The 27,055-nt window shown below is 47.8% G+C and overlaps 1 protein-coding gene across 4 annotated transcripts in view; it reads left to right on the forward strand.

The window, feature by feature from the left end:
- The window catches only part of VPS13C (vacuolar protein sorting 13 homolog C), a 5,236,720-nt gene that overhangs the window by 4,768,237 nt on the left and 441,428 nt on the right, over positions 1–27,055 (forward strand). The gene's annotated exons all lie outside the window — the stretch shown is intronic.

The following is a 27,055-nucleotide window of genomic DNA, read 5'->3' on the forward strand; positions in this document are numbered from 1 at the left end:
ATGTAGGCTTAGCCGCAAAAGGGGAGGGTACATCGAGATCAGGACCTTTTGCCATGCGCTTCTGAACAGAGGCATCAGGCTGCGAGATGGCAGACAAGATAAGTGCAGTTGGATTCTGGTAAACATTTTTAAAACTCTGAAAGACTTTTATTGCATGCTGTGTGTGAGAGAACAAGGGTGTGTGGGGTGAGTGAGAGTGACAATGAACACTTAGAAACATGGGACAGGGAGCAAGGGAGAGTGGGGGGCTATATGCAAGGCTCCCCTGGTGCTGGGTGTTAGAGCTGGTCTCTAACATCCAGCACCCGCTGTAATAACGCAGCCTGCTGCTCGTAGAAGGCCTCTTCTATGAGCAGCAGGCTGCGTTATTATGGTAGGTGCTGGGTGTTAGAGACCAGCTCTAACACCCAGCACCCGCCATAATAACGCAGCCTGCTGCTCGTAGAAGGCCTCTTCTATGAGCAGCATGCTGCGTTATTACGGCGAGTGCTGGGAGTTAGAGAGCAGCTGCTCTCTAACATCCAGCACCCACCATAATAAAGCAGCCTGCTGCTCGTAGAAGGCAGCAGGCTGTGTTATCACGACGGCGAGTGCTGGGTGTAAGTGTCTGATGATAATATTATTCTCAGCCACTTGCTCACACCCAGCACCAGACCATAATAACGCAGCCTGCTGCTCGCCTTCTACGAGCAGCAGGCTGCGTTATTATGGTGGGTGCTGGGTGTGAGCAAGTGGCTGAGAATAATATTTCTCCTACCCGAACAGGCGGGAGAAATATTATCATCAGACACTTGCACCCACGACATTTGCATGAAAAGCAGGGCCCGGCTCCCCTACCCAAACCTCCCCTAGCAAGTCCTTTGTCCTCCTTACCTCAAAGTTAAGCCAGAGTGTGAGAGGGGGGCTGAGAACCTTCTCTCACCACGTGATGACGCCGCACCCGGGCTGGGCTGACAAAACATTGATACAATGTTTTGAGCCCAGCCCGGGTGTTTCTGCCTCGCCTGCAGTGCACGTTGTGCACAGCAGGCAGAACTTTTAAAGGCACAATCTTTTTTTTTTCTTCTGCTGTGGAAATCATATCGCAGTTGGTGCGACATGATTCCTAAAATAAACAGCAAAACATCATTATTATATCGCAAATTGCAATGCGATACCGCTTATTTTATGCCTTGCTCTATTATCTTCCGGAGTCTGTATTTCTTTTTGTTCGCTGTCCAGGAGATATTTCTCCCCGCAGCACGGTCTTATAAGCCTCCCATATTGTTACCGGGTTGTTTTCCCCAATGTCGTTAATCTCAAAGTATTCGGTGGAGACTTCAGTAATGCAGTCCACCCGTTTGGGGAAGCCCAGATAGTAATTATTCAGTCTCCACGTTTTAGGGGGGGGGGGTTATACCCTGCAACCACATTTCCACCAACAGGGGGTGAGTGGTCCGAGACTCCCCGGGGGAGTAAGTCTGCCGACATTACTCTAAAGAGGTCTATGTGCAGAAGGAAGAGGTAGTCAAGCCTGGAGAGGGAGCCGTGGGCTCCCGAGTGGATTGAATAACCTCTAGTTCCCGTGTGTAGTTCCTGCCCCACGTCGCAGAGGCCTAAGGCGGATACAAAATTAAATAGCTTTGTGGAGGTATTCGGGTTGCGTTGTCTGAGGTGGGTGCGGTCAATGGTATTGCACATGACGTTGTTAAAGTCACCTCCCAGAAACCACTTATCAGGTTGATGTTTGCCCATGAGGGTAGTCAGTTCATCTAACAGTTCCTGCCCCAATGAGAATGTCCTTTTGAATAGATAGGACTGGAAACAAGAAAGGACAGACCCTGAAAATCCAAAAGAAGAAAGAGAAGAGAGTAAGAGAGAGTGATTAGCCATGTCAAAAGCCACAGGCACGTCTAACAGAATAAGCAAAGATTAATGTTTATAGTCACGTGCTGAAAGTAAAGAATTAGTAACAGAAAAAAGATCTGCCTCAGTGGAATAGAAAGTCCGGAACTTCCAACTGAAAAAGACAAAAAATAGAATTATTTGAAACAAACGTAGAGACTTGAGAATAAACAAGACGTTCAAGAAGTTTAGAAAGATAAGGCAAAATAGTTTTTTCAGGACAGTAAGGATAGAGGCATGCTTGAAAGAGGCAGGAAACGCAGATGTTGAGAGGCAAATATTAATGAAAGAAGTAAGATAAGAGAGGAGAGAAGGATAGATTTTAGGAATAAGCACTGATGGAATAGGGTCAAGCGGAGATGCAGTAGGATGAGCCTGAGATAACACAAGAGAGCTCTCATCATTCGTGATAAGAGAAAACTAGCATTATTAGGAAAAATGGTGAAGCAGTCCCATCAGAATTAGAAAGGAAAGACTCAATGGGGGCACAGTAGGAGGTCACCTTTGAGGAGAAAAATAGAGCCAGATCAGAGGTAGATAATGTAGAGTTACTAGAGTGATCAAGAGTAGCAGGAGAAAGAAGACGTGTGAAAGTTTGAAACAAACGTTTAGGGGGAGTTGACCGAGTATTAAGATGATAAGAAAAATAGGAACATTTAGTAGTAAGCAAAAGATCCCCTTAAAGTGTATGATAAGAAGAATAAAACAAATGGTCTCCTTCAGACCTGGACTTGCGCCACCGACGCTCATGACGAGGTGCATGTCGCATAGCACAGAGCTGAGAAGAAAGCCAGAATTGAGGGGGTTTACGAGAGGGGTTTACGAGAGGGATAGAATGTAGATGTTGTATAAAGAGCATCTGCTGAAGAACTAAGAGAGGATGGCAAGGAAATAGGAGCCTCATCAGCCGATAAGGTAGCAAAAGCAGTGTGTGAAGGAAGTTCAACAGTGCATGATGAATAAACAGAGGACCATTGAAGGGGCGCAGACCCTGTCTACAATACAGCGTTGTAGCAGGCAGGGAGAATGAGAAACCAAAGGTGGTGGAAAAATAGAGAAAGAAAGAAGATGGGGAGCAGAAAGATAGACTGGAAGTGCAGAAACTAGATATGTAGAAAGAGAAGAGGTGAAGATAAGATCTAAAGAACCCAACATATCATAGGGAGGGGTTGAAAGAATCAATTCACAGTCCTGGTTCATCAGACGTAGATCAGCCTGTGCAAGGTGGATTTTGGCAAGATGTTCCTTGAGAGCTGCCACTGGAAAGTTCTTGAATGATATGAAGGCTTGTTTGCTGGTTTTCCAATGGGTTTGCTTGACTGGTGTGATGTGATTAATAGCAAAGGGGATTGACAGATGGTCCAGCGAGTGGGATTGAAGAGTTATGATGGAAGGTGTGCAGGGCAGTGATGCTGAGGTCGAGGATATTATCGTTCCTGTGAGTTGAGTCTTTCGTGTGCTGTTTGAGGTTCAGAGTGTCGAGTAGATAGTGGAGATCTTTCTTCATTGACTTGGTTGTTGGGTTGCCATGGATATGGAAGTCGCCATGGAAGATGTTGCTGGCATGCATGAGAGACATGGTGGTGACCAAGTCCATGAAGGCTTTGATGAAGGACGTGTTGGGCTTGGGTGGTCTGTAGATGAGGTGGAAAGTAATTGTGTCAGTTGGGGAGAGTGGGAAATGGCAGCAAAGGTTTTCCAAAGAGCCAATGGTGGCAAAGTCCTATTGGGTGCCTTGTGAATGCTGGCAAAGTATCCAACAATCTTGTTGGACAGTCTCATAGAATTGTGTAGCCGTTGGGGATGAGATCATCTAGTATGTGGGTAAAGGTGAATGTCATCCAGGTTTCAGTAATGAAGATGACGCCCAAGTCATGTCATGTAATGAGGTCGCCGATGTCTGCTTCATCCTCAAGCCACGACGTGACATTGGTATAAGTAGCTTGCACCACACCCCATGACCTCATGTTTTTTATCCGTAAGCTCAACACCTTCTTTGAACATCTACTTCACAGTTCAGAATTGTCTGACTTTTCTATTAATCTCCGACTTTATCTTGAGAATGTTGATTTCAATATCTTCCAGTTTTAAAAGATGAGAGGGTTGCAACCCTGCCACTCACTGATCCACACACAATATGCCTATGGTGTCTCTGTTCCATACACAAAGCCGACTGTGGCTCATGTCAATCATTGACACCACAAGCATTGAAAAAGAGACTATTAGAACTCGGCCCTCCGATGTCGAAATCACCCAGTACTACCCATTTGAAACGAAAATCATCCAGTTGACGGCTTGAGGCAACCTAAATATTTCTGAGGGGGAAATGAGAGATTGTTTTTAAGGAGATTGTGTCAGTTGGGAAACAGGCAATGTGCCACACACATGCTGCAGTCAGGTCTAGATGCAGCTGGCTATGTGGGTAAAGCAAGGGCATGGATTTGTTATCCCAAAGATGTTCGTTGTTGAGGAAATCAAGGTGAGGTTACCTAACATGTCCCTTGCTTGCACTAACCTAGTCAGGCCTAAGGTGGACAATAGCTTTCAGCGATAAACTGAAAAACTGCCCTGTTGCAGTCAGAGATTGGATGGCCAACATCTGGTTGAAACTAAACAGAGAGAAAACGGAAGTTCTCCTGGTTGGCTCTAATGTTGAGGGTCAGCTGTGGACCTGTGATTACTAGCCTTCTTCCCTTGTTCCTTGTCCCCAGCCATCTCCAGTAATTAAGAGCCTTGGGATTAAACATATGGCTACTGGCTCTCTGCAGTTTGTTAAATGTGCTTTATAAAACTTAAGGTCCTAAAAAAAGATCTACCTCTCCTTCCAGCTGCTCTCAGGTCAAAACTCGTTACAGCATCCATTATGAGTTGTTTAGACTATTACAATGCAATCTATCTTGGTCAACCAGAGAGGCTAGTCCAACGTCTTCAAATCCTCCAAAATGCAGCAGCACGTCTCGCTCTTGCAGCCTCCAGACTTGCCAATTCTCAAGAACTGTTACATCAGCTACACTGGCTTCCCATTAGGAGCCGACTTAAGTTTAAGGTTCTCTGTTTGGTTCACCAGGCTATTCACAGTTTTGGGGCAGAATTTCTGCATTCCAAAATGGTGCCTTACATTCCTGCTCGGTCATTGCGTTCAATTAACCAATCTTTGTTATGCATTCCTAGATTTCGCCGTGCCAGAGCTGGAGGGAGATCCTTTTCAGTTCTCGCCCCCACACTCTGGAACACTTTACCTCTTGACCTTTGCAATCTTCACAAGTTTTTTCCATTTCACAAGACCCTAAAAACATATTTGTTTTAGTCTGAAGTTATCATGCCTCCTCTGACCCCTCAGCACCTCGATACCTCATGGTCTTTGTGTGCTTTATAAATATCATATGCATACTTACATACATACAGGTTGAAGCGTAAGAAGGGTAATCCGAGCTACTAAGTGGTGCGTTCAACAAAGCTGGAGAAAGTTCCAAAGAACCTGGCATATTTTGACCTGCAAACTGCAACCACAAGCACATTGGCATGGGCGTAGGACATGGGCGGGAAAGGGGGGACAAATCCCCCCCACAATTTTAAGTGGGGGGGTTGTAATGTCATTTATCCCCCCCAGAATATGTGAATGGTGTGTCGTGAAGGGATCTGTTTTAGAAGTGGTGAGGGGCTGCTTACTATGTAAGCTGCCCTCTCCCCCCTGACCCGCAAAGCATGGGGACAATACCCTGGGGGCAGATGGGTGATCATCTGCCCACAGTGAAGGGGGGCAAACAAAAAAAAGTTTTTTTTTTTAAACGTAGTTTTGGGTGGGTGCGGGTGGGGCCACCAGGGATTTTTGCAAGGGGGTGGCCCTCTCCCCCGACCCTAAGTGGATGAGGGGCACCTTATGTAGCCCCTCCCTGGGGGCAGATTTCTGCCCCTAGGAAGGGGTACATGAGATGCCCTCCATCCATTTTGGGTGGGGGGAGAGGCCACTGCAAATATTGGCAGAGCCACCCCTCCCAAGCCTGAGGCAGTACGTTTTGACCCCCACCGGGGGCAGATGGCCACACACATGTGCCATCTGCCCCTAGGGAAGGGCAAAACAAAAAGATATATATTATAACTTGTTTTGGGTGGGGACGGGGGGCCCACTAGACCATCAGGATTTTTGTATTTGAAAGGGGGTGGCCCTCCCCCCCATCCTAAGTGGATGAGGGGCCACCTTATGCAGCCCTCCCTGGCAGCAGATTTCTGCCCCTAGTTAGGGGTACATGAGATGTCCCCATGCTTTTGGGGTGAGGGGAGAGGCTACTGCAAATATTGGCAGAGCCACCCCGCCCCCCAATCCTGGGGCAGTACATTTTGCCACCCCCGTGGGGGCAGATGGTCACACACAGAGTATCTGCCCCTAGGGAAGGGCAAAACAAAAATATATATATATTATAACTTGTTTTGGGTGGGGGTGGGGGGGGCCACTAGACCACCAGGATTTTTTCTGTTTGAAAGGGGGGGGTGGCCCTCTCCCGCCACCCTAAGTGGATGGGGGCACCTTATGTAGCCTTTTCTGGGGCAGATTTCTGCCCCTAGGAAGAGATGCCCCCATCCATTTGGGGTGGGAGGTAGGCAACTGCAAGTATTGGCAGAGCCACCCCCCGTGGGGCAGATGGCCACACACATGTGCACATTTGCCCCTAGGAAAGGGGAAAAACAAAAATAAAACAAATTATAACTTGTTTTGGGTGGGTGTGGGGGGCACATCCATGAACCACCATGGATGTTTTTAGTGGGAAGGAGGGTGGACCTCTCCCCCCCCACCCCAAATGGATGGGGCATCTCATGTACCTCTCCCTGGGGGCAGATTGCTAGCACCATCTGCCCCTAGGAAAGAGGCAAAACAAAAACAAAAATTAAAATAAATAACTTGTTTTGGGTGGGTTGGGGGTCACTAAACCATCATGGATGTTTTTAGTGAAAAGGGGGGTGCCCACTGGTGTCTTCTTTTCGGAAATGCATGGGGTTCTCTGTTTTCCTTGGTGGCTTCGACACCCTAGGCCCAAATCTGTAGGTTGTCCACATGAGCAAAATTCCTGAAAATCTGCTGTGCGAAAAAATGTCCTATTGGACAAAAAATGTCAAAATTGCCTACCTCTCACAAAACGGCTGATTAGCATTTCAAAATATGTTATTTTGGTTTCCACTCAATCTGTTCTTGAAAGCCTGGAAAACGGCGAATCCAACAAAGCAAACCATTTGTTCCTAGCTCTTTCAAGGAAAACACCACAGTCTTCTTAGTGCAACATTTTATTGGCATTTTCGGAAAAAAAAACAAATGTACTCCTTTTTGGTTATTTTCTCTAACCCCCCTACAGCAAACTAGGATTCCTGGGTGGCGTTATGACTGCCTACATGTGGGGAAAAAAGGGCCAACTTTGGCCGAGACATCTCATGTAACAAAGAAGTTACAAGGGATTGAATGGCGACATACCGAAATCACCAAAAAGGCCTTTGCACTGGGGGGAAATACCCATGGCATTTAAGGGGTTAAGAGGGTAAAGCCCCAGAGGAGATATCATTTGCAAGGTAGCTTAGTTAGTTAATTCTCCAAATGCAGATTGTACACAGGAATATGTAACACCTGTGTTCAGCACCTGGCTTAATCTTCCAGTGGGATAATAGTCAGAGTGAATGCATTCAGCTTCTGATGCAACACAGCATTTTCCAGGTCAATTGGTTCAGAAAAAGTGGTGGAAAACACTATTACTGTTGCTTTTTCTAATTGGCCAGATTTTCATGCATTTTCTGGGTGGAGTTTGGGAGCCGAGTAGACACACAAGGACCCGCTGTATTTCCCGCTCCACCAGACAAATGCAGCCTTACTGCCAGCATGGATTCTCCTGCTGGAAATAAGGAAAGGGATTCCTCTGGGATCTGCTTGGAAATGAAACCTGGTAAAAGCGGGCTGAGTCCAGAGGAAGCCATTGTCAATTCCGCCAGCAATCGCTAATTGCGTGAGTTATTTACACTCCCAAAGTGTAAAAGCAATGTGATTTCACCTGCCTTTTACGCTAAAATCTTCCATTTTGTGGCGGAAAAGTAAAAACGTGCACCAATGGAAGTGGTCCACTCCATGCAGTTTACTTTGCGCCTTGATGCTTGGGGGTTTTGCGTGATGCTACACATGTAATAAATAAATAAATACATTTAACATGACCCCAGATAAATGCCAATTCGTGACCAGAATGAGTGAGCATGGCATGTCGCTCGTAAGAGGGTGTACTGTGCTTCTTGAGTGCGTTGGCAAAAATCCCTTAATTGCCAACTGGCGTTAAGCAGGTGCTTAAACCCATCAGTGTGGATTGTGCAATAATAAGTCGACAGAGGTATTTCAAATGGCCAATTTTGCTCTTTGGGTGACATTGTCAAAGTGGGAGAATGTTGCCCAGCATGTGCCACTTTCTCTGAGGAGTAACCTGTGCCCACCCTGAGGAAGAAGTGTGAAAAACCCACAAGGGCACTGTGCCCTGCTCTTTCTGTGTGTGTCTTCCCCACAGGGCGACAGATACCGACTCAGACATGGGTAAAGTCTCAGGTGGCAAGCCTGCACCCTAGTTGATGTGGCAAAGGATTCCAGACTTCTGAGGCTGATAACATTAGTAGCATTGAGTTACATGCCACCTGACAGGTATGTGTGATAGAGTTGCAAAGCAGAGCTGTTAGTGGGCTAAAGCAGGGGGCAATGTCTGCCCTCCCTCAAAGGGTACGTACAACCAAAAGTAATAGGCCCCTCCCTCATCATGGCCGTAGGGGCCAGGCTCCAACCCAGGGCAAGAATGCCCTCCAATCATCCATGGGAAGACATACATTGGGTGTTACCAACCAATAGCCCTGTCTTCCACTCCTAATGGGATAGAATCCCCTATAAGTTTTAATAGCAAATCGTGAGACGGGATCTCCCAGAGATCGGAAGACAACCTCCCAATAATATACGTGAAACTCTTCGAAAACAGGGTAGTCTAATACTCATGTATGTTCATAGCCGAGCTAGGCTATGTATTTAAATTAGAAGGATGTCCACCTGGTAAAGTCAGTTCAAGAACCACCACGAACCTTCACATTACAGGTGCACAACATATTTATATATATGTTTATATCACGTGGTAATCAAACTTATTACAAAAGAAAAAATAAGAGATAGGTCAGTTCAAATCCAAGTCTCAAACATACAATTGGATGAGGTATCAAACTCAAAATTAACAAATAACAAATAACATCAAAGGATTCTTCATATGATGTAAGTGTACAATACACATGATAGTTCAGATTCCAAATTGACACACAGTGTATGGAGAATCCAGCAGTGTGGATGGTTTGTAACATAACATCCAATAATTTGCATTCAAGAATAATGATAGTGTTTTTGTCCTAAACACTCCTAGGTGTGATCAAGTGCCAACGCGTTTCGGATTCAGTTGAATCCATCTTCAGGGCAGGATATGTGAAGTTCCTTCATGCAGTAATGGGTATTCCTAGGGAAATGTAAGTAGACTAATTAGCTCATAGGGAATTATAAGTAATAAAGGTGGTAATAAGCACCCAAAAATAGTCATGGCATGCGCGCCGCTGCCATGACGACCTTTCAACAACTCACAGTCGCGAGCCACGAGCCTGTCTGACGGACGTCTCATGCACTGTGTCTGCTTCGTGAACGCAGGTGAGATTGGAACTAACTACCTAGCCTTAGGAGCTGAATTCTCCATCAATGCCACATATACTAAGTACTTACCAATTCCCTGATCCGTGAATGACACTAAATTCGATCCTATAGTTCTTGACTTCCTATCAGACCGTGCTAACGCTCCCTATTTGGACTGTACATATGTATGAGAGGGATTCTCCCGCGCCTCTGAATTCGATTTATTAGTAAACTCTAATTTTTTGATTATTTACAGCACACGTACTGTGCGAGCAACTGCCAAACAACCCACTCACACCGGGGGTGACCCATATTCGCCTCTGTACGTGGTGAGTGACGCTTCTGTTTTCTTCTTTTGAATTTTCGAATTCTGGGAGAATACAAACCTCGTGGCTCATAAGCTGATATTATATTTCTTGCTTCCCATACAGATTGTACCACATGCTCTCTAATTTTCTGCATTAAGGTTAGTGCCTATTTTTGGGTGCTTATTACCACCTTTATTACTTATAATTCCCTATGAGCTAATTAGTCTACTTACATTTCCAATCATGGACTACGGTGGTCCCTGGCGTTCAAAGCACTCCAGACTCTCTGGCACCCAGGATGTGTATTGTGGACAGACACCCCAGCCCACATCCTGGAGGCACACACACAAGGCATGTAGAAGCCCACGAAAGCTTGGCGTTTCGCAGGAGAATGCATGCCCAAATAAGGACTGACCCGGGAAGGCAAAGGGGCAAGATGGCCAAAGGACAGGACAAAGAACCTCGTGGCATGGCCATTTTGGAGCCAGGCCACCTATTTGTGCCAAACGTGGTAATCGCGGTTTACCTGGCAGAAAAGGGTTAAAAATACACGAAAAGATAAGCTGCAACCATCCCTGTCCGTGACACATCTGCACATCTCCTAAAAAATCCTTTGAGAGTATCTAGGGCCTTAGGAAATGACTAAGAGACCCAAGTGTATTGTACTGGAAAGTACATTGTACACTTGGTACAGGTTGCAGAAAAGTTGCAACATTGGAAAGGACGAAGGGAAACAAAGTCTCCCAGTACTGACTGTCTTTAGGGCATGTCAATTTCCCCATGAGAAGTGAGCGAAAAGCCCAGAGGAGTGCAGAAGAAGGCTGGGCTCCTCTAGTAAAGTCAGACAATGGTGTTTAAACAGCAGCAAAAAGTTGGGGGTGCACAACTGGAGGGAAAATTACACATAAATGGGAATCTTTCCTAACACCAGCCAGCAATATGGAACCACTAAGCAGTCTTTCTCACCTTACTTTGACTTGGGTAAGACTGCGGTAAGACTGTACTTTACACCTGTGCTTCGCACTGCGGGTGCATTTGACAAAAAACTCCTCCTCTTCCTCCTTGCCGGCAGGAATCAGCACAGCCACTTCATGTTAGGGAGAACTCTTTGTAAAGGCTAATTTCCCAAACCTAGTGAGTCCCCCAGCAGCTTTGCTGGATTTTTGGGGTTTATTTTTTTCTCCTGCTAAGAGTGAGACTCTTTTTCTCCCACTCTTAGGCATGATTTGAGAATGTCCTTTTACTTTGTAATATGTTTTATGGGCTATGGGGTCTTTTACCCCATAGGGCTTCATGTGTTTTTGGTATATGTGTTACACAGCATCCTCAGTGCAGTAACACAGGGGTGTCATAGTGACCCCCAAACATAGACTCCATACCCTGGGACTGACTACTGTCTCCCAGGGCATGTAAAGTCACCCTTGACTTTACTAGTCTTAAATTGTGAACAGAACCAGTACAAACCATAATATTGTGAAAGTACTGGTAGGGGTAATTCGATTGCCCCTGGGTCTGTTTTCCAAGGGGGCACTGTCCAGCCCCCCTTGTCGAGTTTCTGGCTGGTGGCAGTGGATACCACGCAAAATATTCCCCCGGAATATTTCCTATGGGATTTTCCCATTCATTTTAAACGCACCACTTTTTGGTGCAATGTTAAAGATGCCGCCGGGTTATTTATTTAATATTTATTCCCCGGTTGGGTCTTTTTGCCAGGACTCGGTTTTAAAATGGCGTTTGTGTTCGCCTCTGAAACCCTAACCCAAGTCGAGCCCTTTGTTCCACTTTTGGCGGGCTTCTGCACAGAAGCCTCCAAAAGTGCTGCCACTCTGTCTGGGTCTACAGGATGTGTGGGAGGGGGAGAATAGGCACGCTGGACTGAGTTGCCTTGGCAACTCAATTCACACTCTTGTGTGATCGGCCCAGTGGTGAGCCGCCCGGCTCATCCCTTAGCATGTTTGATTGACAGCTAGGCTGATGAATGGGGGTTTTCTGCATAAAAGCAGGGCTTTGGGGACTGGAACTTCAGAAGTTGCCACAGGACCTAAAGAATCCGAAGAGGGGAGAAGCTGAGCCATCTACAACGACGACACCACCGGTGGAGCCCTGCTGTACGAAACTCACCACTTTCCCGACGACAGAGAAGATCTTCTTCCAGGAGAGTCTTCTTTCCTTTGAGCTGGTGGGACCAACCAGTTCGCCTTTTTCACCTTCCTGGATCGTCTCGTGGTCGCATCGCCCGTGCCAAGCACCCCGGCGGCCGGATAGCCACGCTTCGCCACTACCGCGAATAAAAGGGTAGTACCTTTTAAGCGGGAAACTCTGCAGCTGGTATCTTCCGTGGCAGTGCAACGACCTCCAGCTTTCCTCCACATCGAGATCTTCTCTTCCCCTGGACGAATACCAACTTGCACCCGCTGCCAGGAACAACTGCCCCCGCTGGAGCTTACTCACCATTTCAGGTACTGTGTCCTGCCTGGTCTCCGTTGCAACAGACTGTCCAAGGTGTCCCGTAAATCCTTGACTCTCTATCTTGGGGTTACCTCGGACCTGTTAACATTACCTTTCTAACTTGATCCAACCTCTTTTTGACTTTCCTGCAAAGACTTTGAGTGCATTTCCACTATGTGATCTTGGGCACTTTGCGCCTTGCTCTCTCCAAGAGTAGGCCTGGCCTATGAACTTTCTGCTCTACAGTAGACCCTGCCTTTCTTGACTTGCTGTGGTTTCTTAAAAGTGTTGGTACTGTGTGTTTTTCCTATGTCTGCCTTTTCTCTCCCTTTTTAACAAATTATTGGAGTGCCATCTATGGTTACGCGCTCACCTCTGTTTTGCTAAATAAGTGGTGTATTAACCTAGACTTGTCAAATAATTAATTAGGGAGGTGTATATATTTCTAGTGACTGTGTTTGAACTTGCTTGGCATATTAGTGCCAGTGTATTTTTACAAGTGTGTTTTTAAATAAATAATTACATACTTTTAACCAAAGCTCTGGTCAGTGTTTGCTTGTGCTACTGTATTTTAGCCCTATTGTGTATACTCTATATACTGCCCAACTCTTCTTGAGAGAAGTCTGACTGCTCAACCACAGCTACCAGGTAAATCTGGGTGGTGCAGGCTACTACCAATTGGGTTTACTGCTAACACCTGTAGTCTTAAACTTTTTGCAGTGGTCCCTAAGGGAACTGCACAGGTTTCTGCCTAACACTTCAGAATAGCTACTTCAGCTCATTTAGTCAGTGAAAATAAAAATCCCAAACCAGGGGTGGACTGGGAACCAAAAGAGGCCCTCGAAATAGAAATAATTTTCAAAGTGGCCCTTTATTACACATTTTCAGCAAGCCCAAACCTTTTCCTATGGGAACATTTGGAAATACCACCCCAAACAGGACCAGGGTGCAGAGGCCTACCGGGAAATCTCCAGATTTCCCCATAGGCTAGTCCACTCCTTGCCCAAACTCCTGGCAGACAGGGGCAAACAATGTTTGCTAGGTCAACCAGAGATAGTGGTGGAAAATCCTCACAAACAACACCATCATCTGTCCCATCAGGTTCTACAACAACACCAAAATGACTCTGAGAGATTGTCACACTGTACCATAGTTTAGTGGGAGGGACGTTTGGCCTGACACTCCAAAGACGGATGGGGCATTACTTTGGACATCTCGGTGCAACATGTTGACCCGCAAGGCTGTTGTTGACAATGCATCTCCAAAGGAATACACCCCACTTCCTTTGGACGCTTTATGTCAAAGATGCACAACATCTAAGATGAGGAGGGTGGCCAGGTACCCTTTGAACTAGAATCTCTGAGTTCTACGGAGATGGGGGATTTCCTGCAAGAGTTCAACGGGGAAGGTGAGGATGTACTGAGACTAGCAGAGGATTTATAACTCCCCAGTGGCCTCGATACCTCCCTGGATATGGACATTTTGCCAGCCATCCCCTGGAAAGCACCAAGCTGCATTCCAACAATTGATGGCTAAGGTGGCCAGTACTGTGAGGCTATCAGCACCGTCCCGGTTGAAGGTTCAGTACAAGCTATGTGACATCTTGGATGATGCTCCCAAGAAGGAGACACTCCTGCCCTTCAATGTGGCAGCAGAAGCCCCTGTACTGGAGGGTGTGGGAGAAGCCTTCTTCTGTTCCTGCAGTGAACAGTGAACTGGTCAACAAACACCTACATGACCTCTCTGACCCCGTGTTTCTCGCCTCCCATGCTTCACCTGAGAGTTTGGTGGTTCTGGCCATGATGACTAGTATAAAGACTTCTACCTTCCCTAAGAACATGAAGGCAGGGGACTGTAGGGTTGATGTTTCAGCCCCTAAGTGCGCGGTAGGTCCGGAGGCAGTGCAGGGGGACTGGTCATGGAGGAGTCTGGTACCCAGTGAGACTCTGACGGTAGCCAAGTGTTGAGATGGATTTCTAAACTCTGACCTGGTGGGCAGAAGTTTAGGAGGCCACCCTAGTTTAGTGGAACAGGGGAACCTTCTGGACAAGCCAGACCAATCACGGTAGCTTGGCAGGTGGTTAAGACAAAGGGCCTCATTACACGGTACGCGGTAAAAAACGGCATTTACCGGCATGGCGCTATTAACGTGTCCGCCTAGTCAAGATGGCGCTAATTGAGTAGCATTACGAGTACGCGGACACGAGCATAGCGGCATGCCAGTATTGACCCTACCGGCATGCCGTTAAAGACCCCAAAAAAGCCCTTAGCGGCACTGACGAAAGTACTTGCGACCTCCAGAAGCACGCAAATAGCAGTCACTGCTATTAGCGGTCACCGTTAAATAGCGGAACCGGAAATAGCGTCATTGCACAGGAACGGGAAAGAGCACGGCGGCCATCTTTAAAAATACAATCCATTGCCATCCTCCGCCCACTGGACCTGTTTCGACAACTGTGCCATCCCAAAGCCACGAGGATACCCTCACCATGCCAAAGGCCATAAAAACTGACTGAGACACTAGCAGCAAACTCTGAAGTGGTATTTGCCAACGACATGCCGCGGGAGATCCTGATCCGGAAAAAGGTCATCTGGGCAGAGGTAGCCCTGAAAGTGAGTGCGGTGGGCACCACCACCCGCACCGTCTGGGAGTGCATGAAGCGGTGGGACGATCTCTGCCTCCGGGTCTGCAGCATACTGTATGTGAGGCCACATTCACCTCATGGATGCAGCCACATTCATACATGCACACAACCCTGCCCATGTGAGTGTCACACCCCAACACACACACATGCACACATCACCACAGACAAGTGCCATACAGACCCATGCATGGAAGACCCACTCAACAGCCCCATCACCTGAATTCCCACCAGTGAAGTCCCAATGCACAGAACAGCATGATGAACTGAATCTGCATGAAGCACGTTGAACCATCACCAATTCCATCCCCCTCTTTGTCCCCCACAGGGTCACATATAGACAGCGAAGAACCTTCCACTGCGACTCAGGCCCCCCCTGCAAAGAAAAAACCCAGGGCACAGGAGACAGGGGACACCCCCACCAGAGCAAGTGGCACAGGGAGGAGTGAGCCCCTGCAGAGGGTCAAACATCTCAAGATCGCCACTGTGCCAATGCCGAAGTCTACACCAGCAACAATTGCCACACCCACTGACGTGAACCCCCCACCACAGGTCACACTCACGGAGGGGCCACACTCCGCTGCCACAAGTTCCACTGGTCAGGCAGCTGCCAGAGTGCGGCTGTCGGATGTGGAGGACCCTATGGAGTTCAGCATGCAAATGCACACCCCAACCCCCCTAGGAAGCCCAGAAGCAACTCCGTGGCCAACACCAGGATCCTGTGCCCATGGCCAGTCTGGCGAGGAAAACACGGGAGGGAGCTGGAGCCCACAGGTGGCCTCACCGGTTGACCGGGACGTAGATGTAGGCGCAGCAGCCACACCACGAGCTGGCCACAGTGGCCATGACCTGGCCACCATCAGGCAGCACCAGGAGGACATTACAGTGCTGGTTGGGCAGCATGTGGAAGAGGCTGCCCGTCTCAGGGGGGACATCACGGAGACTGCTAGGCAGTCGAGGGAGGCGATGGAAGCCTGTACCAACAGGCTGTGCGTTGAGATTAGCCAACTGAGCCAGGTCCTCACACGTATAGCGGGCACGATGGACCGCCAATTCCCACCACCACAGGGACAGACAGCCTCCTCATCATCTGCGAGTTCAAGGCAGACAAGCCCCCTCCGCCGCTCCATGCGCACCACTAGGCGCACATCATCCCAACCTCCAAATGGTGGTGGTGGCAATGGCAATTAGGGACAGCAGGGTCTAGCTCGCACGTGTGCAGCAGGACACCAACATTGTGCAAGGCACAAGGTTGTTGTGGAGGGAAGGGGGAAAGGGTGTTTCGGGAGTGTTGGGGGGGGTGGGGGGAAAGGGTGTTTCGGGAGTGTTGTGGGGGGTGGGGGGAAAGGGTGTTTCGGGAGTGTTGTGGGGGAGGGGGGAAAGGGTGTTTCGGGAGTGTTGTGGGGGGAGGGGTGTGGGAAAGGGTGGTGGGATAGTTGGGGACATGCACTTTATCATCGCATTATACATTAATACACTGGTGACTAGTCAAAACACAGGCTTGGACGTCGTCATTGTGTATGTGTACTTTATTGATGACAGGGTCCATTTTGCGCTTCACCACAGACACCAGTGCACTAATACCCATATCCATCCTACAGAGTTAAATTGTGTCTCAGAATATTTGGTTGATCAGATGCTGTCGCACATCGCGTCCCTCCTGGGCATCGCCTCTTGCATGACCACCATCCCTGTCACCTCCGTTATCATCAATCTTCATCAAACTCATCAGGTGGTTGCATTTCAAGGTCAGGGGGCAGTGGCACATTCCGTCTGATACACATATTGTGCAGCATGACACATGCCATGGTGATCTTGGCCACCTTCTCATGGCCGTACAGGAGAGCCCCACCCGACCTGCTTATGCACCTGAACCGTGTCTTCAAAAGGCCAAAAGTCTGCTCAATCACGACGCGGGTACGGGTATGTGCACGGTTGTAGTCCTCTTCGTGCCTGTTCTGTGGGTTCCGTACAGGGGTAAGGAGCCACCTCTTCAGGGGATAGCCGGCATCACCTCTGTATGGGGGGAAAAATGGGGACCTGTCACTGTTCACCTCAAGAGCGGCCTGTACATATCACACAAATTGACTTTGCATTGTGATTGAAATCCACAATTACCAGCATGCATGCAGACGATCTGTGTGACTGCAATGTGCAAAGGTGAGCTCGACCCTGCAAGTGGACATGCCCGATTCATGCCTCTGACAGTAATTGACATGTCCTGGGTGAGGCCAGGTCTTAGGTGTCCCTGGGCCCAGGCAAAATTGGTACCACACTGCTAGTGTACTGCCATTCCGACATCGATGTTGCCATGCTGTGAAGCATCACTTCAGTGGTGCTATAGGTGCGTGGTTCAATGCTATGGCTAGGGGTGATCCCTTTGCATGCATTCAAGGGCACATTGCTTTATTGATCTTGTGCTGCGCTAATTCTGTATAACTATATTGACGCCATGTTGCTGATTTGTGTATTATGTGGTGTGGCATGATGTGCAATGTGGATGTGAATGGATGTGTGATATTTGGAAACCTGGATTGTTCTCAATGTTGTGCAACTTCAAATTGCATGTGGGTTATTCTCAAGTACATTGTGGCCTTCCCTGATGGACATTGGTGTACATATGTATGTCCATTTGTCCTACGGACGGCTGTCTACACCCAGTTGGAGTATGTATCTCCCCCCCCCATTCACACCCAGTTGGAGTATGTATCTCTCCCCCCCCAATCACACCCAGTTGGAGTATGTATCTCTCCCCCCCAATCACACCCAGTTGGAGTATGTATCCACCCCCCCCAATCCACCCAGTTGGAGTAGGTATCTCCCCCCCCCAATCACAACCAGTTGGAGTATGCATCTCCCCCCCATCACACTGTCATGTGCTTGCCCTGCTACTCACCAAGTAGCCACAAACGTTGTCCGGCTTGTCGCTCCATGTAGCGTGGTATGGTTGAGTTCCGCAGGACCATTGGATCATGGGTTGATCAGGGAAATCGGGCACAACAATGTGCGATTATCTTGTTTGCGTCACATAACATTTGGACATTGATAGAGTGGAATTGCTTTCTGTTTCGGTAGACTACTTCATTGTGATGTGGGACCACCAATTCCACATGTGTACAGTCAATGGCCCCGATGCAACTTGGGATGCCTGCCAGTGAATAGAAGACAACTTTGGTGTTTGCAATCTCCTGGGCAGTCCGTGGCAGGAATATGTGTTCACGTGCATGCTTCAGGAGGGCATTGAGTACCTGGTTCAGCGTGCGTGAGAATACTGGTTGTGAGATGCCATGCATCTGCCCCATTGTATGCTGGTAGGTGCCTGTGGCCAGGAAGTGGAGCACAGTCACCACCTTCAGTAGAGGGGGGATGGCAGTTCTGTTGTCTATGAGGCTCACAATGTCGTCATGTATTATGTCCACGATGCTGGTGATGGTATCCCGGTCCAGACAGTATAGGGTGTGTATCTGCTCAGGGGTTAGGTTAAATGGACTGGCTTGGATCCTGGTGATTGGTGGCTGCCTCTGTGGTATTACTAGGTGCCCTGGTGGTGCTTGCTGCACCTGTCTTGCCCTCCTCCTCCTCCCACGTCTCCTCTGTGCTGCCTGTTGTTGTTGCTGCTGCACTACAATAATGTCCTCCAGCCCATGTAATGCTGCTAGTATTGGAACCATCTTGGTGTGGGAAGGGGTGTGTTAAGGGGTGTGGTGTGCTCCTTTTGTGATGGCACAGTCTCCATTGCCTCCACCTGTGCTGATTGTGTCCACCTGTGGCAGGTGGGAACACTGCTCAGTTCTCTTAACGGGTGGTTCGAGATGCCGGTATTAGCGCCATGCCGGTAGGAGGTTTTTGGGGCTTTACCATGCCGCTATTTGCATGCCCGCATGGCTTGTGATGGTGTGCTATTAGCGACATGCCGCTATTTCCGGGATGAAAGGTTGCGCGCCCGTGAACTAGCCGCTATTAGTGGCGCCGTACTTAGCGGTGCAGCTAATAGCGGTAACCCGGGTCGTAATTGGGGTTGGGATTTAACGATACCGGTATTCCATTACCGGTAACGTTAATCCCTTAACGCACAACGTGTAATGAGGCCCACAGTCTCAGAAGGGGTGAGAGTGACCGGAAGCCCACAATGTGCACACACAGTAAAACTCCACAGAATGCGCTTCGACAAGTGTATGTAAAAAATACATATACATTTATTATAGGCCTTAATAATTAAACACAAATAAACCACAGTAATATAAAGCAGTTACCACACACACCTTTCACTATTTAACATATAGATAGTTACGTTTCGCCTAATGAGGTAAAGGGGAAAACACAGCCACAACCTGCAACAGAAGGGTAGGTTAACACAAATATAGCATTAGTCAGTTCTTAAGAATCGATCCCTAACTTAAGCAGTCGAGCCCTACGAAGTGGGGAGCCTTATGCTCAAATGTACCGCAGTACGTTGAAAACATGTGGTCATGCATTATGAGAGAAAGCAGGTCCTCTTCAGGGAGCTCTAGCAGTTCATGGAGGGGCTTGAGGTGACGAAGTACACAGGTCTACCCTTGCAGATAGAGCGACTTTTAAGTTTCGGGAATAGCGCAGACTAGCCAAGCTAAGGTGAGTATCTTTTTAGGGATTCTCGCACATAAAGAACAATGGCTGTGCCATGGGGGCCACCGGTAAGTGATACAAGTGCTCACCGACCCTCGACACAGTCCGGGCCAAGCTTTGCCAGTCTAGGCCTGGTCGCTTGTAGATTTAACCCCTGCAGTTGCACGTCGATCCAGCTCTCAGCGGCTGTGGGACGATCGTCCGTGGGGGGACAGTAGCCTTTTCTCAGCTCTCAGTGAAGAAAGAGGACCGTTCTAGTGCAGCACATCTCAAAGCACAGGGGGGTAGGCAATGTCACCACAGCAGGGCATAATAGGGACCGCAAATGCTTGCGGCGTGGCGCACTCTCTTAAATCATATCTCAGAGGAGCGAGGACTAAGAAATTTGGCTGGAGAGGGCCCAGGACAACAAACTGGCGATTCCTTAAGTGTCGAGTGCCAACTCAGGACGGCAGCGTTACTTAGCGATACCCCGGGTTCGAGCTGGTCAGTTCGCTGGATGGCCCAGGAACATTTCCAATGAGGCTCTTTGGGAGGGTAATTGGGAAGTGCAGAGAGTAGTTGTTCCCATTACTCCAAAGGGTCCAAGCGCCCTTGCTTCAGTGATCGATGCAAAAACAGGGGTCTGACGGGACAACAGCAGGCTCGGGGTGCCAAACCTTGAAGCACATCTCTGATGGTTCCATGGGTCTGCTTTAGCATTTCAGGATACTTGGCTCCTTCTGTAATTCAGTGTGAACTTCAGGTGATAAACCTGGAATGGATTCAGCGCCCCGTCTCTTGTCCAAGATTCGTTTCACGCTCAAATCTGGGATAACTAATCGAAGATCTGCTCTCTTGCATGCATGGCAGACGTTGTCCAATCATGGTCCACAGCGGTCCCAGTCATTCAGGCATACCAGACATACTGGCACCAGTAGTGTGGATTGGGGCAGTTTTCCCGGGAGGCTGCATGCACAAATAAGGAATTCCTGGGTCGACTCAACCTGGGGGGGGAAGGCAAAGGGACAAAATAGCCAAAGGACAGAACAAAAGACTTCGTGTCACAGCCATTTTTGGCACTGGTCACATTCTTGCACCAAACGCGATATGGTTCATTTAAAAGAAGTAAAAATACTATGAAAGTAAACTTCTGCCATCAGTTCATCCTAGACAAACTTGTACAATCACCAAGAAATCCCTAGAAGGTGTCTAGGGCCATAAAATTAAAAGGACCACTATGAGCAGTACTGTAAGGTACTTGGCACATAGATAGAAACTTACCAAGAAATGGCAACATAGTCACAAAGACTAAGGGAAACGTAGTTTCCCAGAATTGACAGCCTGAAGGATGTGTCAGTTTCCCCATAACAGATGAGCAAATGGGGAATGGGGATTTACCACCTTACCGCTCGTAATCCGGCACAAATTACCACCAGGATACCGCCAACCTCATGATAAGGCCCCTGACATTTCAGTGTTTCTGTTCATAGGCAATAATGTAATTTCTTTTGCCTTACAGTGCATTGTTATACCTAGACAGATCCTGAAATGCCATTTTTTTCTTCAACAAGCGGTTGTCCTGATGAATTGTTCAAAGGAAATCAAGAACATGAAACATATGTCGGCATTTCTGCCATACTTTTAATGGCTGGTGTTAAAATATATGTAATTCATTTTTGACATTTATTAAAAAACAGTTTCAGAAAGCATTCATGCTGGTTGTAAATAGATTGGTGTATTAACTGTATTGTTATGTGCAAAGAATGGCAACTACACAACAAATATTTTTGCAATAATTTTTTGAAAAAAGTATGAATTTAGTGATTGATATGTAAAGTGCACGGACTATTTATCCCAAATATAAATGTGCAACTTTGTGTGATAAGTGTATTGTTTGCAGCCGGGATGTTGCACGTTTTAAGGTTCCATGTCATTTCATTGCGGGATGTTTTTTCATGGGGTTTTTTACAGCAGAATTTTTTACGAAAAAACTCATCAAATGTATTTCTTTTTTATTTTTGGTGGGGGGTTCCCCCCACTAAACCCCCATCCCCTTTACTTTTTTATTTGTTCCAGAACACCCTCACCCAATTTATATATTTCTCTGATTCCCCCCCAAAAAAAAATCTTATGAGTTTTTTCAGCAAAAAATTCCTGGTAAAAAACCCTGCGAAAAACATCCCGCGATGAACGGACGTTGTACCCGTTTTAACAGACTGCTTCTCTTTGTGTAATGTTTGGTATCACTGAACCTTCAGGATGCCTACTTCCACGTGCCAATTCAGTAAAAAGCACAAGATGTACCAGAGGTTCGTGGTGGGCTAACATCATTACCAGTTCAAGGTCCTTCCGTTTGAACTTTCTTCGCCCCCAGGGTTTTCACGAAGCTGCTAGCAGTGATGGCAGCTTTCCTCAGGAGGGAGAGCATTCATGTCTGGACGACTGGCTTGTCCGAGTTCGCTACCCAGCTCCAGTGTTGGAGCATCTAATCCGCACATGTACACTATTGGAGACCCTGGGCTTTTCTCTGAACTTCAAAATCTCTCAGGGGTCACTGTTGCAGTCCATCTGATTTATCGGAGTAGTCTGGGCAGGGCTTTCCCACCCGAGGATCGAGTGCCAAATATTTTTCGGTTGGTCCATGTCCACCAATCCCAAGAACAAGTCCCGGCCTCGGCTTTCCTGCGCCTTCTGGGTCTCATGGCCTTTTGCATCCTAGAGGTGCCAGAGGCAGGGCTGGGCATGTGATTGCTTCAGTGGCTTCTCTATTGCCAATGATCGCAGCTTCAGGCCCACATGTCGGACCATCTTTTACTGGCTGGGACGCTCACCTGTTAAATTTGACTGGTGAGCACCTCACATCAACTTGCTGGAGCTGAGGGTGATCAGGCTGCTCCTGGCCGATTTCATTCCCTCTGTGAAACGCAAGAGGGTGTTCGTCCTGATGGACAACTCGGTGGCAATGCACTACCTCAACAAACTAGATGGCGTCCGGTCCTTGCCTCTGTGTAGAGAAGCTATACAACTGTGGTCCTAGGCTCTGGAGAACAGGGTCTCTTTGACAGCGGCTCATCTGGCCAGAAGAGAGAATGTCACAGTAAATGTATGAGCAGGCAGACTTCTGCCTCCCACGAAAGGGAGCTGCCGGGAAGTTCTGCAGGAGGTCTTCTCCTTTTGGAGGGACTCCTCAAGTGGACCTCTTTGCGTCCATTGTGAACAGAAAGTATGCATTCATCTTCTCCAGGGAATTTCCTCGTTGGTGAGCTCTGGTGGACGCGCTGAGTGGCGAGTTAACTTTAGACCTACTCTATACGTTCCCGCCAATCCTTGTCATTGCGCTGGTTTCCAGGAGGTTGTGCCTGTTTGGACCCACGATTGCTCCGGACTGGGCCCAGAAATTGTGGTATCCAGAGTTGCTGGACATGTCTATCCGCCCTCCCTAATGCCTTCCGAGGAGAGTTTCACCAATAATTTTTTCGGACTGGCAAAACACAAGTTTGCTGATGGAGGTACTGATTTACCTCCAGCCAAGCGCTGAAAGTAAATCAGGCCCCCACCAGCAAATAAATGCTGGAACTACCGGCACCGGTAATTCTGGGAATCCGCTCCATGGAGTCGTAGAGGACTCCCTGGAATGGTGATTTGCCGCCCTTTCCGATGCCTGTAATATCCCAGTAATACCTGGATATCAGGCGGCGGAAATAGTAGGGCAGTTTGCCGGTATCCCTCCAGAATTACTGGTGGGATACCAGCAAACTTTTAATGAGGCCCAAGGAGTGGGACTTGTCAGATGACACTCTCGATGTGCTCCTTTCAGCTAAGAGGCCTGCTACGAAATCCATTTATGCCTGCAGAGGGCATACATTTTCAGTTTGGTGCCGGGAGAGGGATCTGGATCCTCTATCCTGTCCACTATCCCCAGTGTTGGATTTTCTGCTATCCTTGGCACAGGCGGGCCTGGAGATTGACACTGTAAAGGGTTACCCTGCCACTATTTCAGTGTTCAAGAGATTCCCGGAACAGGGCTCGTTTTTCAGAATCACCACTGTTATGCAGTTCTTGCGGAGAGTGTGGAACCAGTTTCCTCCCCACCAGTTTGTGGTTCCGTCATAGGATTTGAATTTAGTTTTAAGGTTTCTTATTCTAGATTACTCACCCTTAAGGTGATTTTCCTTGTTGCCATCATTTCCGTCTGTGAGACAGGTGACTAAGCTTCAGACATTGGGTCTCATTACGACTCAGGCGGAGGACCATGGTGCTATTACCGGTGTCTGCCATGGCGGAATGGGGAATTACCACCCCATTCCAAGGTTGGCGGGGCGGTAATTCCCCATGCCGCCATGGCCCTTCCCCATTCCCATTTTTGCCCCTTAGGGCTCAATGGGAATGGGGAAGGCGCTAAGTACGGTGCCGCAAATTGCGGCACCGTACTTAGCACCAAGGTCCCTTTGCAGGTCCCTACTTTAACGGCTGGTAAAACCAGCCGTTAAGGTCGGGTCCCGCAAAGGGACCTCGTAATTAGGTGCTAATAGGTTAACGGCGCCGCAGCCTTTTACGGTGCCGTTAACCCATTAGCGCCTGGGTCGTAATGAGGCCCATTGTGTGTTTTACCTTCCTGTTTTACAATTTCAAGAAGATGACTCTAGCCCAGATCCTCCAAGCGCTCATTCTGTAGGACTAGTTGGTATCACTGGACCTTCAGAATGCCTACTTCCATTCATGCCCATTTATCGAAAGCACAGGAATTACCCAAGGTTCATTGTGGGCCAACATCATTATCAGTTCAGAGTCCTGTCATATGGCATTTCTCATTTTACTACTGTAAGGAACTCATAGTGGCAACAGTAAAGACAGACACAAATGATCGCAGTTCAAGGGTGTTTATTGAACAATGAGGGTGAGGTGGAAAAACACCTAAACTAAACCTAAATCTGAGATGGGAGCAAGCGTCCACCTTCAAATGAAAATAAGGCAGTCCTAGTGACGTATCAAATAAAGAAAACATATACTAAGAAACCTATTGTCAAACCTTAAACTAATACAAAAAGGGGTGTGGGATAGTTCTAAAGAAAAGAAAGAAGTGTTCACAAATAATATGTCAGGATGTTGTAACCTGGATCTTCCTCCCCCACGTTTTGAGCACGGGGTAAGGTGGGATCATGGAGCATAGCACACACTCGAGCTTCCTCAGCACGTGTCGACAGTTCTGTTCCAGTTTATCAGGTGCTCTCAATGGCCAAGTCTCATTTGCCTTAAAAGTGTCTCGCCTTCGAGGGCCTGATGTGTTCATATAACAAAATAAAAGTTCCTTCAACAAAATAGTCTTCCTGGTTTTCCTTAGGGTGACGGTTCTTCACCCCTGGGTCCCCTCTTCCGGGTGCTGACCCTTGTTCTTTGTGGTGTTGGGTGATTGCTTTTCACCCCTTGGATCGCCCTCTTCCGGGCTTGGATCCAAAAACAGATCCTTTCAATATCAATGCCTTCAGTGGTTGTGGTTTCCTGGTCCCGAGGGCCTGATAGGTTTACCAAGAAAAGAACGAACTAACCAACACAAAGTTCTGTCTTGCATATTTCTCTGGTGATGGATTCACCCCTGGGTCCCCCTCTTCTGGGTGCAGACCCCCTCTCTGTTTTCAGCCTCCCTCCACTGGGTTTACTATGGCTTTTCTCTGTGATGGATTCACCCCTGGGCCCCCCTCTTCTAGGCGCAGACCCCTCTTTGCTTTCAGCCTCCCTCCACTCGGATGACTATGGTTTTTCCTTCCTTCATAACTCTCGGCGGGGTTCATTCTTGTCAACACTGTTTCTTGGGACTTTAAACTTGCCCCCTTCTCGTCAGCATTCCTCTTCCGGGTTCCCTCTTGCCAACTCCACATTCACATTTACTCACAGTGTTTACGGGATTCACTTCCCTTGCCTTCTTTACAGTTCTTAGCTCAAAGGCTTTTGATTGTACAGGGATTTTGCTTGACCTCCTGTATGACCATTTTGACCTATCTTGGCGGCTCTCCTACAACCTTCTGGTATCTGTAGTTTCACTCAGAAGGGGATTGACCAAGGTTTCTCGGAGCAGCACCCATGTGATACCAGTCCCCTTTTGCAGCTGGTCTCCCCTTTACAATGTTGCAGTTCACACTTTGTGACTTTCATTCACCACAGCCCGGTTCTTATCGGCTCTCCCCTCGACTCACTGGCTGTGATGAACCGCTTGGCATTCCTCTTTACTGGAGTCAAGGCCGGTACTACGGAAGCAGGAGTCTCCCTCGCTTCGGTTTATGAGCGTCAATACGCTCCGTGTACCGTTGACATCTGCTGCAGCACACTTGGGCTATTGTCCTCAGCCTTACAATTCTTTTATCGGAGGGTTTGCAGGGTTTTTCCGAAAAGGGCAAGGTTGTGTCTCTCCTCGTCAGCCTCTCGATATTAGTCACCTTTCTCCTTTTGAACTGCCGGGTCTGGATAGCTGTCTCATCATGCGGTCGTCCTTGCTCGTACTGTGCTCTCTTGCTCCACCTTTTATCCTTGTGGTGTAGGGAAAGGAGCTGCCAGGTGTGCGTGATTCTCATCAATTGCCTGACTGCCTGACCCTTGTATTGGGACATGTCAGGTGAACGGCTCTGGCGTTAGTCTTTTGTGCGAAAGTATTTGTGTTAGAAAAGGGGGGGGGGCAGTGTTTTCTAATGTCCTACGTGGTAGGACGGGGAAGAGTTATTGAAGGAAGGGAGATACCGTGTCACACCCGTCGGTGTTCCACTCCCCGAGGAACCCCCCATCCAGGTGCTCCTCCCTGACTCGTTCACCCCCAGGAACTGGATCCAATAGCGATGGCCGTGACCTGGCCACCTCGATGGCAGATCCCCGGGGACTAGTCACGAAAACACCTTCAGGTTTCTCACACTACCTTGAGTGACCATTCTATTCTTAGTTGGGACTTTTACAGTAATACTGCATATTCGAACAGGAGCTATGACATTAACATCCATTCTAATACTCACGGCAACAGTCTATGTTGGTCCGAAATAGATATCAAGATTATTAATGACTAACTCAACCAGTCTAATTTCAATCTTGACTTGGCTATGAAGTCATCGAATTCGACTGTTGAACATAATATGCCCCTAATAAGAATGACGCACAGGTACCTAAGGCAAATCATGAGATTAAATCCCAATAGCAAATCAGATAAGGTCCTATTCGATCCGCAAATTGCTGCACAGAAACAAATCCATCTTAATAAGTGCATGAATTTGAAAAGAAACTCTAACATGAGTGTTTACGATTAATATTGCTGCCCTTAGAAAACTATCTACATCCTACAGAAACTGGATTAAGATGCACAAAAGATCGGTCAGCACCATGAATGGGACATTGCTTTTTGGCTGGCTTTCATCGAATAATGGCAAAAAGGTTCTGGTCCAAACTCAACGCCTACAGGAGGAGTTTCACTCCTGTTGAGATTAACCCTGTACCTGAGGATGTTTGTTGCAAGTATATCTGCGCTTTATACAATGAAGTTG

Source organism: Ambystoma mexicanum, chromosome 11 (genome assembly GCF_040938575.1).
Source record: "Ambystoma mexicanum isolate Mex_15411 chromosome 11, UKY_AmexF1_1, whole genome shotgun sequence".
NCBI lineage: Eukaryota > Metazoa > Chordata > Amphibia > Caudata > Ambystomatidae > Ambystoma > Ambystoma mexicanum.